Source organism: Amia ocellicauda, chromosome 14 (genome assembly GCF_036373705.1).
Source record: "Amia ocellicauda isolate fAmiCal2 chromosome 14, fAmiCal2.hap1, whole genome shotgun sequence".
Lineage (NCBI taxonomy): Eukaryota > Metazoa > Chordata > Actinopteri > Amiiformes > Amiidae > Amia > Amia ocellicauda.
In genome coordinates, this window is record NC_089863.1 from 34,905,173 (window position 1) to 34,923,078 (window position 17,906).

At 43.9% G+C, this 17,906-nt stretch overlaps 1 pseudogene; it reads right to left on the reverse strand.

The window, feature by feature from the left end:
* Window positions 1-200: 200 nt before the first annotated feature.
* LOC136767394 (ADP-ribosylation factor-like protein 13B) lies at window positions 201-6,042 on the reverse strand (annotated as a pseudogene).
* Between the last annotated feature and the right edge of the window lie 11,864 nt (window positions 6,043-17,906).

The following is a 17,906-nucleotide window of genomic DNA, read 5'->3' on the forward strand; positions in this document are numbered from 1 at the left end:
CTCTTCAGCAGAAACAGGGTGGAAAGGTTTTCAATTTAAAACAACATATACAGCTAAGAGAATTAAGATTAAAAAAAATAAAAGTGGTGCAGCTCCCCAATAAAATTGTACACTTGGTTACCTGCAATATATATGACCAAATGGATAAATGTGTACTACTTATTATTATTTAAAATGTCTAAGACATGCTTTCATTAACTCCATCTTCTCGTCATGCTGCCTTTGCAACACTGCCAGCAGCCTTTCAAATGTCTCATCCTCCTTCCTTTGCCTTTCCTCTTCCCTCTGTCTGCTCTCTTCACTATACAGCTGGATCTGCAAGCTCCCACGACTCAGCTGTAACCTCTGTGCCGGAGGTCGCTGTGGTTCCACTGCCACGAGATTGCGCAGTAGACTGAGCCCGAGATGCATGAGCAGAGATACGGCAATCTGCTGATGGGGAGGCGGAGGAGGGGCTGCCTGGGGCCACTGATGTAACGGTGCTCGATCCGGGGATTGTCTGTCCAGATTGGCTACCTACTTTTCACAGAACAAAAACAAAACACACAATGTACAGAAGTTAGATGTATTGGTCGGTGGTAGAAAGACTAGGCTGTATGCAGCAATTAACCCGGGCATTTTAAAACAATCTAAATAAAATCTACTCTGCTCTACATTCCCCTCTGTTTGGACATAGTAACGTAGGTATCTTTTAACAGTGATATTCAAATCGTGAAATCGATACAATGCATTCTGTGTTTAAATCTGGATCTGACAACACTTGAAGGGATTGTTCCAAGCCTAAAACACTTCAGTACTGACAACACACACTATGCTTATTTACACTGTGTAATATACACACACATTAACTTGCATATATGATACACATACACATATGCACGATTTGTTGCATAATATAGTTATATTGGCATTCAAAAGGGAAGCGATGGATGTGCACTTTGGTTATACTTGTTGTAAATCTGAATATTATTAAATCCAATAACACTAAATCCATATTACACTTAAAACTATGTTTAATTATGTTTTTTCAGGACTTGATTGCAGTTTTATTTTCCAGGGGGTCATGTAGGGGAGCCTGGCAATCATAATTGGACTAGTGTTCGGATGGGCTCCTGATGGATAACTAAATGATGCACTGTGGGAAGTGTTATTTAATTGATGCTGATATATATATCGGAGCGCCTGGCGGGTGAAAGGGGAGCTAGAGAGACACGCGAGGTTTTGTTGGCGGGAAGTGGCAGCGAGAGCAGGAAGTGAGGGGGAAGATGGAGAGCGAAAAGGAAACGTGCATGAACTGGCGCTATACTTTACACACGGATTCAGAAGCACTGTGAACAGGATCCCTGCGGCTCCCTTACAAAACAACAGCAGGAGCGTTTTTTTCCCGGCAATAAAGCGCCCAAATGGACATCGCCTGCGTGAGTAAGACGCCGACTGTGTGAAAACCGGGTTTGTTTCTCGAGTTTGTGTTACTGGAGCTCCAGCCTGTCTTTGTTGATGTGTAATAATTGCATGCGATGATGTCCCCGAATGTACAGCCGTAGGGTCTGGTTTAGGTGCGTGTTGCTGTAGTCAAATCTATGGGGTTTGTAGCGGATTTGAGCATCTCTCGCAGTGTAACATGTCAGATCACTGCTGTGGGAGTGTGGTCGGTGTAGGTCAGCTACCCAGAGTGTGGTTACCTTGGGGGCTCGTCCGGGGTCTGCCAGCTCTCAGTCGCTGTGAAGTTACTGTACACAGCGCTGTCGGCCTCCCGGGGGCTGCTCTCCTCCGCCTCGCCCGTCGTCATTGGGCATGTCCTGCGCCAGCCCCGGCGCCAGGGGAACCGCCTTGGCTTCCTCTCCTTCTCCTCCTCTCTCCTCCGTTTGTCCTCCTTATCACGGCTCCCCTCCTCCGCCGGCCCGGGAGCCAGGTGCACTGCCGTCGCCTGCACCGTTTCCTCTCCTTGGCCTCGTTGCCAGTGATGACATCAGCGATGGGCTGGAAAGGATTGGACATGATGCCGTCCTCGTCCTCCGCTTGCTCCTCCGGCGCGGCCCTCCCCTCTCGCTCGGCCTCCTCCCTCTCTCTCCGCTCCCGCTCCTCTCGGACCCGGCGCACTCGCTCCGCTCTGTCGCGCTTGTCCTGCTCCTCCAGGGCCCTCTGCTCGGCCGTGTCCTTCTCTACACGCCCGTTCAAGGCCGCATATTCGCAGTGATGCGGAGCAGCCAGCCCAGCCCCCTCTTGACGGGGTGCTCCCGATTCATGCTGTTGTCCATCACAGCGCAGCACGTCTCGATTGTACAGCGACACTTGTACTTGTCCACTAGCTTCTCCAGGGAGAGAGACTGGATGAGTTCTCCCTCGTACAAGGCCCCGTCGCGGTCCTGCTTGTTGCCCAGGACAAGCACGGGCTTCCTGGCGATGCGCGGGTGTCTCAGGACCTCGGCCAGGGTGTCCCTGCTCTCACGCATGCGCTCCACATCGCTGGAGTCCACCAGGAACACCACGCCGTGCGACTCGGCGTAGTAATTTTGCCAGATGCCCCGGATCGACTTGCCCCCACCCAAGTCGAAAATGGTCACCTCGGAGTCCCCCTGCTTCAGGACGATTTTGGAGAAGCCCACGGTGGGGGCCACGTCTTCTGGATTTTCTCCCAAAATGCCTTTCAGAGTCGCTGTTTTCCCAGCTTTGTCCAGACCCAGCATCACTAAGGTCACTTTCCTTGCCGGCTGGCGCAACAGTTTCACCCATTTGCCACAGTTCGCCATCATACTGAATGAAAATGTCACTGACTACTCTTCACTGACTGCTAGCTACTCCAGTCGCTCCTCTACACGCTGAGGTGGGTGATACAAATGAAAACAACTGGAAGGATGATACAAATCCTGAGCTCGGTGTATCCGCTGGCGCTGTTGCACTTGCAAGTGTGTCCTGACCCTGTAGCGTGTAGGGATGTGATGCGTCTGCTGCTTATGATGTCATAATTGGGACCGGAGGCAGCACTCAAGCTGTTAATCATCCACTGATTAAAGCTGCTGCTGATGTCATAATTGAAGGAAAATGCAGGGCATCAGGCCTTAGATGGTCATAATTGAATCACATGTCCAGAAGTTCAGTTCAAGAGCAGGGATGGCGAACCTTTGTTAGGCTGGAGTGCCCATAGTCTGGTTTGTTCAATTCACCAAGTGCCAAGGGTGCCAATGATAAATTAGGGATTAAACAGCAATTTTTTTTAAACAATATTTATATTTATTTTTTGTGGTAATTAAGCAAACATGCCAACATACCAAATCACAATCTACAATACAGAATAATCCAAAACACTATGGACAGATGGAACCCCTGCATCCACCCTCCTGCCACCTGCATGCACTGCTAACCTCCCCCCACTTTGAACCCCCCATGTCCCTCTGTGGTTTGCAGGCCTAAAGTACATCCACTTCCACCACCCCAAAAATAAATTAAGAATAAAGTAGTATATTTATGACAACTGTTTATTTTGTATCAATGTGTTTCTTTAATAGATTATTGATATGAATTTATTGCACGATATTGCTATTTTATTGTTTAAATGTAGCATTTGTGGCTTGTATTTGTGGTAAAGGGGTCTTGTCGCACAGACAGTTATTTGACACCTGGACTTGCGGCCCATTGCTTAATTTAGGTTGCCCACCACTGCCATAATCAAATCAATGATACGTTTTTTTTTTTTTTCATATGACTTCATTGTGTATTGCATTAATTCTTGAACAAAACATGTTTACAATAAAGCTTTGCCTGATTTGCAAACATACCATCTAACATGAGACCAATTGGCTGTAAAACATCAGGTAGCAGAATTTCACACAAATTGCTTTATGATATTTTCGCCCTTGGATTTGCAACACATTTCCAACATTGTCTGTAGAATTGTAAATAATGGTAAAATTCTTCCTTGGATTACTAGTCTCCTGTATTCGGGGAAAAAAGCTGGGAATATTTTCTCCCCTTTATTTTTTCATATGAGTCAACCAACCCCTCCTGTTACTCAATCCATATGAAACATCATCACGGTCACAGCTGTACCAGTGGTTAGAACTGCTATGTCCAGGCCTGGAGCTTGATGGGACTGTGCTCTTATTGATGGCGAATGTAGATGTCACTCACTCACTGAGGTAAACAATTCCAGGACTGAGCAAACCAGAGACTCTCATACAGTATTATCATTGTTATTATTATTTATTTATTGCCAGATATCCTTAATTCAGTTTAAGTGAAAACCAAGTGGACAAAGATTAATTTCCATATTTTTGTGTGTGTCGCAAACCCATCCAATAAAAAATAAGAATATGATACAGTAATAATGAAAATAACAAGAAAATTAACTAAAAACATATAGATGTATATTGTGGCAACACCGAGCCACCGAGGCACCAGTACACCAACCTTTAAATAACTTAGGCTACATTTAAATAACTTATACATCATACAAATAACATGCTGAATCACTCAAGGCAGAAGAGTAACATTATTTAGTAAGAAGCTATAGTTAACATAATAGTACTGAAATCTAAGTTTGCTAACTAAAACTAGATTTCTCTTACTGTTTAAGAAGACTGATTAATGAATCTGGTACATTTTTATACAATGTACGTTCTTAACGTAGGGCCGGATTAAATCAAAACTTTGACCCATCCGCTAATAGAAAACTACAGAACTGTACTCAGTTGCGGCTTCATTTTCAGTTGGATGCCACTTTCTTCTAATCACAAATGTAACCGCTATGATGTACAGGTTTGTAGTTTGCTATTAGCAGGTGGGTCAATGTTTTGATTTAATTTGGCCCTTAGTCTTCTGATCTGCCAGTTAACCAGATACCTTTCAGGATAACTCAACAGAAGTCTGGCTTTTTCTGTATATCAAAGCAAGCTTAAAGTCCAGCTGGGTAAATTAGCAACACATAGCACCTATCCAATTAAGAGCTCTATCCCTGCGCCAACCATTACACTGCATTAACCCCTTTAAGACCCAAGAATTTGATATTTTCATTTGTATTGAATAATAATAATAATAAATTCCTATTCAGCCATGTTATACTTTGGATTGTTAGTCTTTAAATTGCTTTTTGAATCTCTTTGCAGAGTGAAATGCAAATCTCAGTTGATCCTCAGATCAGTTAAACTAATTACAGCTTGGGTGAAACAAACCTTTTATATTCATATACACTTGTTAGTAGTAATCACAGTTTTTAAATATATTATATAAATATATATGCAGGGCATGTATATAAATATATATAAAAAGCTCAGTGCTCACTTTAAAACTAAAAATTATTATAATGCTTGAAAAATGACATTTAAAAAATCGCTCAATTAACTTCAGTGCAGCTTCTTTTTATTGTCATATCGAAACACAAGGTGTTGTAGCAGCTGGATAATTATTCACCAAACAAACTTCTTATAATTCTCTCCTGTGTTTGCCCCAGAAGTAATGTGTTGTTTTTTTTCTTCTATTTCAGGAAGAATACAAGTGCATTTAAAGAAATATATAAGGATTGTTTAATGAACAAGATGTGGCTTTTTTCTATTTACTTCAGTATCGTACACTTTGGATCAATGTAGTGGTGATTAGTGTCTGGCTGTTTGTATCTATTTATTTGAGGGGCAGTATAAAATCTCAATATACATTTTTATAGGAATGCACGGAACGTGTAAGTGAGTTATATTGATTGCACTCCATTTACTTTTTAAAAAGGTTTGTTTCACCTGAGCAGTTATTGGTTTAACCAATTTGGGGATCCGGTAACTAGAAATGAAAATGGCAATGAAAAACAATTGCGTCTGTGGAGGCCTTTATTGAAAAAGTGTGCAGGAAAGATGCAACGCAACATGCAGGTTAAAAGCAGCTTCTGTAAAACAATACAAACAGCATCTAACATGACACACATTCAACAATAATGTATTATTATCAATATTATCCAATAATAGAGTAGGCTTAAATAAAGTAGCTGGGTCTGTAATACGTTGTGACAGGGATGCTCTTTGTAGGACTGGTGCTGTAGTTGTTGGCTTCTTGGGCCATTTCATTAGCAGTTCTCCAGATAGAGGGACAGCTAATTCCCTAGGTCAGAGTAGCACAGCAAGGAAGCACTTCTTGGGGTACTATAATTGTCCTTTTTCACGAAATTCCCCGTTCACTTCTAGCTGGCTGTGGTGTCGTTGAAGATGAAGAAGGCTATTAAAGCCCTAAAGTTCTCGACTGAAATAAATGTTTGCATGAGAGACTTTAAATAGAATCCATGCTCTCATGAAAAACGCAGCCCTACTCAAAAGTATAGGCATCTCCTGTTAACATTCAGCTTGATAGGAATGTGCAGATCCTTTTCTAACTATGGCAGACTGGGATAATTGTGAATTTGAATACTTACTTTTCTACCATTCTAATATAAAACCTGCCACCAGCACCTTAGATGAAAATATAATGTACATTAACAAAAAATCGAAGAACCGACTCCTTATTGGCTGATGTCCTGGAAGGCTACAGTCCAGCAGGTTTTATAGGTTTCCTTCAATCACCCATAATTTAATAACAGGGGAAGTGGTAAAATTTGTCCAATTAAGCCAATGATCAATTTAACTAGGCAGTTAGGAGTTGACATACAATGAGTACCTTAAGCCAGTACAGCCCTACAGGACCAGGATCCTGCCCCCTGGCTTATGCGGCTAAAATCCACACAAGGAAAGCAGGGTGAATCATATAGCCTGTAACATGTAGTTGAAATCCAGGTCTGAGACCAATTAAATGCTCCCAGTGGGTTTTAAGAATTGGTCGGTGTGACTTTAAAGATGGCATGATAAACTACCCCTAATCTGCCCCAAGTTAATTTTACTCTTATTGGGAGTAATATATTACTAGTGGAGTAGTGGTCAGGGCTCCCTCCTGGGTGGAAGGTTGTGGGATCATTCCTAGGTTCGGGACACTGCCGTTGTTCCCTTCAGCAAGGTACCTCACCTAGATTTTTCCAGTAAAAAATAACATGTTTTAAATGGGTAATTATATGTAAAACATAATGTGATATATTGTCACATTTTTTAAATTGCCCTGCCTAAGAAAGAAATTGTAATTTCATAGCTCTTGATAGAGATAGATCTAATGAGTTTGAGAGGGGATATTATTATTGTGCAATGCAATCCCACCTCAGATAAGAATGAGCTACTAAGAGATTAAGAAATGTGCAATTCGAGAACTCAGTCTGGCGGTGTTCCAAACCAAAAATACAAAGTTCCCAAGAGCAAAATTATTATTGCAAGATTGTTTGGCCCATTTAATGCATTAATCACTGTCATGCACAATCAATGAAACCCTGCCACACTGTTGAGCCCGACAAGTCCATGTGCTTAAGACACACTTCAGTTTGCAAGGCTGTCCCCTCTCAGGAACTGTTAACATGAGGCCTCATAATGGGGTGTTAAAACTGATTGAAATGCTGTTTTCATCTTAAAGCAGGCATGTGGTGCTCATCCTGTCAGAGTAAAGACTAGCACAGGGTCTGTGTACGACAGTGAAGGGAATCCCAAAGATGAATGGGCCACAGTCCGTAAGTTAAGAATCCAAAAGAATTATCCAAAAAGCCCGGTTCCTGGTTCGAGGTTGACTGCTCTTTCAGGTCTAAGGTAATACAAGCTCAGTAACAGGTTTGTGTAACCTACATAATGAGCACTGTTCCAAACTTTAGGTAGTGGAGTCTTTTACCTTCTACTTGACTTGAATTGTCAGCATCTCTTGCTCAATTTATCTTTTTCTCTCTCGGCACTAGACTGAGAAGAGCCATCAGAATATATCCATGAATGAGGGAAAAGGCAAGGACCTTGCTGGCCCACCTGGAAATGGAGCAGGAGCAGGCTGAGGTTAAAAGGTAAATGCACACATGCTGGGTAAAATTGTTGTTGTAGTAGTAGTAGTAGTAGTAGTAGTATAGTAATTATTGAGCACTACAGGCAGTAGTCTGTTTAGATAATACTTCAGAAGCTGGATCAAATCACAGCCCAATTCTCTGGGTAGCACAAGTCTGTCCTGTCTCATCACTGGACACACATTCCACTGTGAGCTGTCCATTCCCTGGAAAGGGATGGGATTCCAGTAAAAGGTATTTTGTGTCAAGAACACATTACAATCTTGAAGCCCAGCATTGCTGATCTCATTTACCCAATGAATAGCTGTTCTACTGGTCTAATGGCAATGTAAAATTCTGATTTGATTTTCATCTCAAATACTGTTTCTTCGAAAGAGCTGGAAATGGAATGCATTTCATGTATCTTTATAAATGTACTTTGATCTTCAAGGTGTTGTAATGCATGTTCCTTTTTCTGCCTCTGCCGCATGTTTACACAGCTAACATTTTTTCGGCATCTATTAATTGAGGATTGTATTCCATTAGGTAAAACTATTACTTTTCTTGCAATTTCCCTCACAAAATTCATATCTGAATACCGTGATCTAGGCAGAGTTTGCGCCAGCCTTTTTTTTTTTTTTTTTTTTTTTTTTTAAGGCCAACATGGCCGTTAATATTCCACAATTCCGGCCATATAGAACAACTAGCGGACATGTTTTAAATAGCCATATAATAGCATACATTTAAACGGCAATAAAACACAAACACTATGATCCAACAAATGTATTTTATTTAAAGTAGTCAGCAGAATGAACTCTTCACAAACATATAGGCTACAACAATAAAATAAAATAAATAGCCTTGCTATTGTTCATGAAATAAAGACATTAGCCTACATTAAATGTATGTCTCTGCATTCCAAGCCCGTCAAATTAAATAACTTGAAAATAAGCTAAATGAAGAAGCAATTAGGTCTAAAAAATAAATAGGCTGGTCGGTCTGAATTCTGTGTTTGTCAAATTCCCGTTTATTTGCGGTGCAACTTCTTTGAATAGAAGTGCTCCGCTGCTTGTGCAAAGTTGAAGCCATGCAACCCCTTGGCACAACTTGCAATTCTCATCAACCTTGTCACCTTTTCCTTAGTGAGGTGGGGCTGTTTTTATCCTGTTCTGGAGTGAGAATCCACACTGCAGGCACACTGGACGCAGGAATTGTGCAGGCAATCTTTCCCAGCGTTGCCAGGACGGGATAGATTTCCCCGAATTCCCCGATGATCGTTTCACAGGCTGTGTGGAATTTCAACCCGCTGTCCTCATCGGCACTGCATCTCGCCGAGTCACATGACCAAACTCTCAGTGATGTCTTACTGTGACAGTGAGCGTAGGCGACATATCTTATGTCATACAATATTAGGTTATTTAATATGCTATCTATCTATCTATCTATCTATCTATCGACTGTTGCTGTCTGTGATTGTTGGGAGTGAGTGTGGAGGTGCAGGTGTGCATGTTTGCTGCTGCCAGGTTTGTTTGTGGTTTTTCTCCTTTACTTTTTCCTTTCTTTCTGAATGCGTTTTTGACAGTTTTGTAAAAGGTTTTTCTGAAGAGTTTCCCCATGCTGAGCTGACTCCTGCAGTCAGCGAAGCGATTGGGATGTCTGGGGCTGGGTCGGGGAGGGGAGGGAATCTGAGTTTTTCATTCGAGACTTTAACACGTCGGCATGGCGTTAAAGTGACCTCTGATGAGTTTTTGCCGCTGGAGGAGTGTGTTCTGGCGATCGGGCAAGTTGTCGGTTGTGAAAATATAAAGTCGGCAGCTCGTATGAGCGGGTCTGTTGTGCCGTTTCTGAGCAGCATTGAGTTAGTCTCGCGTATCGTTGAGACCGGTATAGTGATCGGTGGTGTTTTGATCAATGTTACCCCCCTAGCAGCTCCGGCCAGGAGAGTTACTTTGTCTAATGTTCCTCCTTTTCTGTCAAACGACCTATTAGAGAGGGAACTGGCGAGACATGGGCAGATAATGTCGGGCTTGAAACGTATACTGCTTGGGTGTAAGTCACAGCAGTTGAAACATGTTGTTTCGTTCAGAAGGCAGGTATTTATGACTTTGAATGACATAAATGGGGATCTGAACATTGTGCTTAAGTTCAAGGTTGATGGCAATGATTGTTGTCTTTGTCACATCTGATTCTATGAAGTGCTTCAACTGTGGTAATGAAGGCCACACTGTTAGGCATTGCCCTGAGAAGGATCAGGATGAGGGTGCTGGTCCCAGTCGACGGGGAAACTCAGGGGCAGGGAACCGGGGAGGTCAGCCCAAGCAGGCCAGGTCGGGGAGTGGTGAGCAGCCCGACCGCCCTACTAGCGGAACAGCCGAGGAGGCAGAGGAGGCGAGAAGAGGGGCTGCGGGGGAGACTGTTGAAGAGTGAGGGTCTGGAGGTACAGGTACAGGAGAGTGTGGGCGGTGAGAGTACTTCTGACCGCGGCGGTACCGTGCCGACTGTGGAGGTCCCAGGTATTAGCGGTGTGTCAGATAATGTTTGTGGAGCATCAGACAGTACGGATGACAGCCGTTTAACTGGACTGGATGGCAGTATACAGCAGCAGGACGGGGCATCAGGTAGTGGAGTGGGGGTGAGCAGCGAGAGGGCTGGTGACCAGACTGAAAAGATGGAGACTGTGAAGACAACACTGAGCAGTGTGTGGGACACGGTAATGGAAGTGGGGACGGATCCTGGTCAGGACAGCAGGGTTTTTAAAGTGCCTGGGAAGAAACGCACTCGCAAATCTGTGGACGGTGCTTCTGCTAAAAAACGGAGTCAAGCTCCTGAGCCGGATGAGGCAGTGTGTTCCCAGCCGGGCTCAGATCCCCGTACGCCGTGGAGTGTGCAGGCTGTGGCGGCAGTGGGTGATGGCTCGGAGTCTGACAGTGAGGGGGAGGGCAGTCACATCGACTCCTCCATCGCCCCGGAAGCCTCTGACGTATAGAGAGTCCGAGGCGGTTACAGCGCGCAGCTTATTAAGGAATTTCTTGATGAAACAAAGGGTAGGAGACGGATTAGTGTTGAAGGCTATTTCCCTGATGCAAGTCTGTTTCTGAGCTCGGTGCGGTCTCTGAAAAGCACTGCTGTTGGGCAAGAGCTGTTCTGTACGCAAGAGTTTGTTCGTTTAAAGAATATCTCCAGCAAACTCTGTAAAGGGTTGAAAATGAAAAGACTCCAATGTATAGTAACGCTGGTGTTTGCTTTCTTATTGCGGTCACCTGTTTTTTTGCGTCTCTGTTGTTGTTTTCTTCTTCCTCTTTCTTATCAATGTATAATAATTTACATATTGGGAGCTTAAATATTAATGGTGGTAGGAATGCTGTAAAGAGAGCCACGGTTCTCTCTTATATCATTCAGAAAGGCCTGGGAGTTACTTTCTTACAGGAGACCCAAATAGACAGTGTGAATCAAGTAGATTGGGAGAAGGAGTGGGCAGGAGACTTCATCTTTAGTAATGGGACCAATGTCAGTGCAGGGGTGGCGGTTTTGTTTAGTAGAGGGTTTTTGCCCTCTACTGTCATTCTGAACGAGGTGGTCAAAGGACGTTTGATGAGCGTTCGGGCAGTGGTGGAAAAACACGCTTTTTATTTTATAAACTTTTATGCACCCACTGAGGGAAGAGAATGAGAGAGTGTGTTTCCTCCAAGTGTTGGAATCGCTGCTTTTGGAGTGCACACCTGAGGAGACGGTGGTTATAGGGGGGGATTTTAATTTTACAGTTGATCCTCTGAAGGATAGGAATCATTTAGAACCTCATACTCCGTCCTGCAAAGAGCTTTTAAGGATTATTAAACGTTTTCAATTGGCTGATGTTTGGAAAGTTTTTAACAACACCAGACGGTATACTTGGACAAAGATCACAGAGAAGGATGTCTCTCTGGCTAGACTGGATCGCTTTTATACCTTTCAGCACAATGTAAATATTTTAAAAGCTGGTTTTATCACCCCTAGTGTTTTTTCAGATCACAGTTTGGTAACAGCAACTGTGATGTTTCCATCAGTAAAGCCACGTAGCTCCCATTGGCATTTCAATGCAGTTCTGGGTGCTGACATGCACTTTAGGAGAGTATTTACCTTCTTTTGGGAGAGGTGGAGGGCCCAGAAATCCGGTTTCTCTTCTATACGGCAATGGTGGGATGTGGAGAAAGTACAGATTCAGGCTTTTTGTCAGCAGTACACCATAAATGTCACCAAAAGCTTAACTGAAGCCATGAAAGTTTTAGAGGTGGAGATTCTGGAGCTCCAGAGAGCCGTAGACTCCTGCCCAACGGCTGGACTGATTGAGAGTCTGCAGAAGAAAACGAGGGGATTGTCGGATCTGTTGGGAATGAAAGTACAGGGAGCCCTGGTGAGGGCACGTTTTCAGAGTTGTGCGGAGATGGATGCTCCCACTCATTATTTTTTCGGGCTAGAGAAAAAGAGGGCACAGAGTAAGCTGATACACTGCTTGACGATCTCAGCAGGACAGGAGCTGCGCGAGCCTGGGGACATTCGCAGGCTGGCTGTGGAGTTCTACAGGGACTTGTTCATGGCAGAGGCCATGGAGGAGACGTCGGATTCCCAGCGCTTCCTTGAGGACCTCCCGCAGGTTTCAGAGGAGGGAGCCAGGTGACTTGAGCAGCATCTGAGTGAGGAGGAGCTCACTGACGCTTTGCAGGGCCTGAACACTGGCAAGGCTCCTGGGATTGATGGCTTGTCAGTGGAGTTCTACAAACTGTTCTGGTCCTTGTTGAAGGCAAATCTGTGTGAGGTGTTGGAGGAGAATCTGCAAAGGAAAGAACTGCCTCTGAGTTGCCGAAGGGCTATGATCTCGCTGCTCCCCAAGAAAGGGGACCTCTGCAGCATAAGGAACTGGAGACCTGTGTCGCTACTCTGTACCGATTTATAAGATCATCTCGAAAGCCCTAGCCAATCGCTTAAAGACTATCATGAGCGAGGTGGTGCATCCAGATCAGACGTACTTTATACCTAACAGGTCCATTTTTGACAATGTTTTTTTGATTCGGGACATTATGGCAGCCTCTAAACTTTTTGGTTTTAAAGCTGGTATCGTGTCGTTGGATCAAGAGAGCTTTTGATAGAGTAGATCACTTGTATTTGTGGAAGGTCCTGGATGCCTTTGGGTTTAGTGTCGGCTTTATTGAGAAAATCCAGCTGCTTTATGGTGATATTTTTGGTGTACTGAAGATAAATGGCATTTTAAGTGCCCCATTTTCGGTACGGCGGGGCATTCGGCAAGGCTGCCCTCTCTCTGGCATGCTGTACTCCTTGGCTATAGAGCCCCTGGTGAATGAGTTAAGGAGAGTACTGACAGGGGTGACTTTTCCTCAGTGTCCAGATATGTCCTTCAAAGTCACTGCATATGCTGATGACATAGCAGTGCTTGTGGTTGGAGACGGGGATGTGGAGCAGCTTGAGGCATGCCAGAGAAAGTATGAGAGGCTCTCTAGTGCAAAAATCAATTGGGTGAAAAGCAATGCAGTGCTAGTGGGTGACTGGAATGGCTGTGCTACGCTGTACCTGCCAGCAGGACTGCGGTGGGACAGAAGGGGTTTCCAGTACTTGGGAGTGTTTTTGGGTGATGACCCCACCACTCAGAAGAAGTGGGAAGGGCTGGTGGAGAAATTTAAAGCCAGGTTGCAGCGATGGCGGTGGTTACTTCCTCAACTGTCTTATTGGGGCAGGGCACTTGTAGTTAATAACCTGCTTGCCTCAAGTGTATGGCACAGGTTTATTGTTTTAGAACCTCCTGAGGTTTTGATTAAGCAGCTTCAGTCCATTTTGTTGGATTTTTTTTGGGACGGGCTGCACTGGATCAGACAATGTGTGCTGTATCTGCCTTTGGCAGAGGGGGGGAAGGGTCTGATCGACATTGCCAGTAGGACTGCGGCCTTTCGTCTGAAGGCACTTCAGAGGCTGCTGTACTCTTCAGAGGACCTGCCCTGGGCACAGCTTGCTCTGGGTTTTCTGCGACAGGTGGGGGAGTTAGGTTTTGGAAAGAGTATTTTTCTCATAGAAATGCATTGCCTTAAGGTGACCCAGTTGCCCCTGTACTACTGCAGTCTCCTGAAGGCCTGGAGCTTGTTCAGAATTGTCAGCAGAGATACTGAGAGGTTCAGTTTCTATGGTGTACTGGAGGAGCCCCTGATTCTGAATCCCTTTTTCCAAACGCAGCTAGTGGAGAGGTCGCATTTCACTAGTGTGTTAGTCAGGGCTGGAGTGGTGAAAGTCGGGCACTTGTTGGACTTGAGTCATTTTAGGTGGAAGGAGCCTGAGCTTTTGGCTGCAGAGCTGGGCGTTAACTCTGTGCGTGTAGTGGAGCGGTTTCTAAATCAGGTCCGTAATGCTCTGCCAACAGAGGGGCTGGTTTTGGTGGAGAGAATGCTTAGGCAAAGGAGGGCCCCACAGCCTGACTCTGAGTTCCCCTTGTTAACAGTGTCCCCAGCATTCAGTCAGCACATTGAGGTGCCGGGTTTTCTCGATTATACTTCTTGCGTGCTTGATCTTCAAACCCCACTTATCTTTCAAATCGAGGATACTGATCAATGGGGAAGGGGCCTATGTCATTACCATGGTACCACTGTGAATGTACACGACCGTTCAAAAGTTTGGGGTCACTTAGAAATGTCATTGTTTTCCATGAAAACATACATGAAATGAGTTTGAATAGGATATAATCATTGACAAGGTTAATAATTGTGTCCTTCAGACTTTGCTTTCATCAAAGAATCCTCCATTTGCAGCAATTACAGCCTTGCAGACCTTTGGCATTCTAGTTGTCAATTTGTTGAGGTAATCTGAAAAGATTTCACCCCATGCTTCCTGAAGCACCTCCCACAAATTGGATTGGCTTGATGGGCACTTCTTGCATACCATACGGTCAAGCTGCTCCCACAACCCCTCAGTAGGGTTGCGATCCGGTGACTGCTGGTCACTCCATTATAGACAGAATACCAGCTGACTGCTTCTTCCCTAAATAGTTCTTGCATAGTTTGGAGCTGTGCTTTTGGGTCATTGTCCTGTTGCAGGAGGAAACTGACTCCAGTCAAGCGCCATCCACAGGGTATGGCATGGCGTTGCAAAATGGAATGATGGCCTTCCTTCTTCAAGATACCTTTACCCTAGGGATGCACCGATTTAATCGGCCAGCAATCGGTATTGCCAGGTTACAGGCCAAAAATGTAATAATTGGTATCGGCCGACTACTTTAAAATGGCGATTACTTGTACCACCAACGCTTGTACCCCATTCATACAAATCCGAGGTAAAATAGACTACCTCTGTTGCAGGAAAGAAATGTATCGGCTTTGAAGACGGGTCTCCCTTTGCATACTGGCATCGGCTGATTATGTTATATGAACATCGGCTATCGGTATCGGCCAATTTTCTTATCGGTGCATCCCTACTTTACCCTGTACAAATCTCCCACTTTACCACCACCAAAGCACCCCCAGAGCATCATATTGCCTCCACCATGCTTGACAGATGGTGTCAAGTACTCCTTCCGCATCTTTTCATTTGCTCTACGTCTCGCGAATGTTCTTCTTTGTGATCCAACCTTAAACTTAGATTCGTCTGTCCATAACACTTTTTTCCAATCTGCCTCTGTCCAGTGTCTGTGTTCTTAAACTTTTATTTTTATTCTCCAGTCTGAGATATGGCTTTTTCTTTGCAACTCTGCCTAGAAGACCAGCATCCCGGAGTCGCCTCTTCACTGTTGACGGTGAGACTGGTGTTTTGCGGGTACTATTTAATGAAGCTGCTAGTTGGGGACCTGTGAGGCGTCCGTTTTCGCAAACTAGACACTCTAATGTATTTGTCCTCTTGCTCAGTTTTGCACCGGGGCCTCCCACTCCTCTTTCTATTCTGGTTAGAGCCAGTTTGCACTGTTCTGTGAAGGGAGTAGTACACAGCGTTGTACGAAGTTGTACTTCAGTTTCTTGGCAATTTCTCTGATGGAATAGCCTTCATTTCTCAGAACAAAAATAGACTGACGAGTTTCAGAAGAAAGTTCTCTGTTTCTGGCCATTTTGAGCCTGTAATCGAACCCACAATTGCTGATGCTCCAGATACTCAACTAGTCTAAAGAAGGCCAGTTTAATTGCTTTTTTAATCGGCACAATAGTTTTCAGCCATGCTAACATAATTGCAAAAGGGTTTTCTAATGATCAGTTAGCCTTTTAAAATGATGAACTTGATTAGCAAACACAACGTGCCATTGGAACACAGGACTGATTAGGGGATAAAATTACCTTTTTTTTGGCCACTAGCTACTGTGTCTGGTAGAAGGAAAAAAATTACCAACCACTTGGTATTTTTACCAGCCGAAGGCAAACATCACCAGAAATACATCAGGGTGCGTAAATGTGTGGTGAACATGGCATTTATTCGGGTAATTAATCCATCACCATAACAAAAGCTAATTTCACACCTGTATAGACTAGACAGGTGTGTATGAGGGAAAAGGATCTGGATAGAAAAAACATGCTCCCACACAGTTTCTACTTGCAAGTGTTATAAGATCTTTGATCAAAACATTGCATTCTATTGAATTATAACACTTGATAGTAGAGACAGTGTGCGGGAGCATCTTCTTCAAATTAATCAATCACATATGCAATAACATGGCAGCTAATGGGGATCTGTATAAACACTAACACATGAGAAGGGGTGTTATATGGTGACACATTATTGCTCTTCATACTTGTCTTCCTCTTCACTGCTACTCCCTTCTCTGGGTTTCTGCACATCATTAAAAGTATTTAATTGGATTGGCTAGATATTCATCGAGCCATGGTCTGTGGTTGGGTAAAAAATATATAATCTCTAGGGATGATTACAGACAGTAACGTCCTTTCCATTGGCTATAGGCTACTATACTGTCACTCAGGCCAGCCCTCCCCTGCTTGCTTTATCTACTGTGACATACAGTAACTCAATCTCTTTTTTGCAATTCACAATTGTGGATACTCCTCTCCAGATCTGTGAACTATAAAGCACACATCATGCACATCCTGAGGACCCTGCCTCCTGCCATATTTGCGCCCACCTTGCGACCCACACCCTCCTGGACCATCTCACAACAGACCTTGTGGTTGAGCTCCCGTGTTTCGGCTCATTGGCGGCCATGGTGGTGGTGTAAAGTGAACTCTGGCTGTCCCAGGCCAACAGGGTGCCCAACATGGATCAGACACTTTACTGTTATGCCAGTCTAACCTGGATTCACTTTTGGGCCAACCATCAACTCTCTGTGGGCCAGAAAGCCCTTGGGTGTGCGTACCTCCTCTAAATACAGGTCACAAATTGACATCAATTCTCAGTGCATACCACAGGAACTATACTTTTTTTTTTTTTTTTTACTTTCAATGAATTTGGAAGATATTCTGGTAACATACGTTGTTGATCAGATAAAAGATGACCATTAAGAGCCCCAAATTAATATGAATCCAGAATAGCTTCTTGTTCATAAATCAACTGAATAGCCCATATAACATAAGTATTAATGAGTGTCTCTTCAGTCTTGCTGGCATAAGATTGAGGAATTGAGATCTTCTCTTTCCTGAAAGTATGTTTAACTCTTCAGATGTTTGTTTTCTGTAGAAACGGAAATATAACACATCCATATGTACTTCCACAGATCTGTATTTATGCATCTGTACGTGTGTGTCTGTTTTGTGCTTCAAATCCTATCTATACAGATACTGCTCTTCTTAAATCGAAGGTTGCGATCCTGCCCTACAGAATGGGAAGAAATACATTTTCCTGCACTGGAGGTGTTTACGTAATAGTTTAAGGTGGATTTAAGTTCTTGAATATCCATTCAAGATATTTTGTCTTTGTTTATTGCTGGGAGGAATACTGAAGGGTTGAAGTGATGTGTGTCATTATCAGTCTGTCAAGGTGCCTTTATAGTTATGTGCATATGTTTAAGAGCTACAAACAAAATCAATACTGTAGGCTACATACCAGTAGAAGTCTGAAAAGTAATTTTGCTTTGTTTTTCTCACTATAG